Source organism: Triticum urartu, chromosome 2 (assembly GCF_003073215.2).
Source record: "Triticum urartu cultivar G1812 chromosome 2, Tu2.1, whole genome shotgun sequence".
Taxonomy (NCBI): Eukaryota; Viridiplantae; Streptophyta; class Magnoliopsida; order Poales; family Poaceae; genus Triticum; species Triticum urartu.
The window spans coordinates 75,843,620-75,845,221 of NC_053023.1; positions in this window are offsets into that span (position 1 = coordinate 75,843,620).

Sequence of the window (1,602 nt, forward strand, 5' to 3'; positions counted from 1 at the left end):
CCTCATTTTCATGGCCCTTGGAGATGCTTCCTTCTGGCCTAGCACGGTTATGAACATATTTCTTTAAGACTCCCATGAACCTCTCAAAGGGGTACATATTATGTAGAAATACAGGACCCAAAACGTTAATCTCTTCGCATAGGTGAACTAGGACGTGCGTCATGATGTTGAAGAAGGATGGTGGGAACACCAACTCGAAGCTGACAAGACATTGCACCAAATCATTCTCTAACCTTGGTATGATTTCTGGATCGATTACCTTCTGAGAGATTGCATTGAGGAATGCACATAGCTTCACAATGGCTAATCGAACGTTTTTCGGTAGAAGCCCCCTCAATGCAACCGGAAGCAGTTGCGTCATAATCAGGTGGCAGTCATGAGACTTTAGGTTCTGGAACTTTTTCTCTGCCATGTTTATTATTCCCTTTATATTCGACGAGAAGCCAGACAGTACCTTAATACTGAGCATGCATTCAAAGAAGATTTACTTATCTTCTTTGGTACGAGCGTAGCTTGCATGACCCTGATGTATGTCGTCTTTTCCGTGCATACGTTGCTGGTCCTCCCGTGCCTCAGATGTATCTTTTGTCTTCCCATACATGCCCAAGAAGCCAAGAAGGGTCACACAAAGATTCTTCGTCACGTGCATCACGTCGATTACGGAGTGGACCTCTAGGTCTTTCCAATAGGGAAGGTCCTGTCGTGGTTCTAAGTTTGACCATTCTTACAGCCAGCACATGAACAAGGCATAAAACCATCTGCCCGCTTGTTTGCCTCAGCCGCAAGCAGAAAAGTACGCACGCCATTAATGAACTCGGGAGAGCATCGGTCATCGTACATCCATTGCCGGCTCATCTTCAATACACAGCACCGAAAACACCAAATTAATACAGTACATAAAGTTCATACATAAAGATCATACAACACTTAAATGCAACAAACAAATAACTCTCTAGCTAAAGAATTTAAATGCAACAACAAATGCGATCAAGATCGCAACTAAGGTAACAATTGATCCAACAGCATAATGATACCAAGCCTCACTATGAATGGCATATTTTCTAATCTTTCTAATCTTCAAGCGCATTTTCTCCATCTTACTCTTGTGATCATCGATGACATCGGCAACATGCAACTCAAATTCCATCTTCTCCCCCTCAATTCTTTTCAATTTTTCCTTCAAATCCTCGTTTTCTCTTTCAACTAAATTTAACCTCTCAACAATAGGGTCGGTTGGAATTTCCGGTTCAACTACCTCCTACATACAAATATCTATGTCAACTTGATGGGCATAATTTGTCATAAACACGAAATGCAATGAATAGTTTTAAAAGAGAATATACCACATCCAAATCATAACCCGGACGAGGGCCGACGGGGACGGATATCAAAACCATGGCAGTATGTATAACAAACAATGTATGGGTAAGATATTTATATGAGTAACTATATATCCAAATCACACAAACATCAATTTTTTATATAAAACTTCATGAACAAGAGGCTCACCACAAGGTGGTGCCGGCGACGGGACGTTGCGGGCGATCGATGGTGGTTACGACGGAGATTTAGAAGGTAGTAAATAAACCACACCTACATATG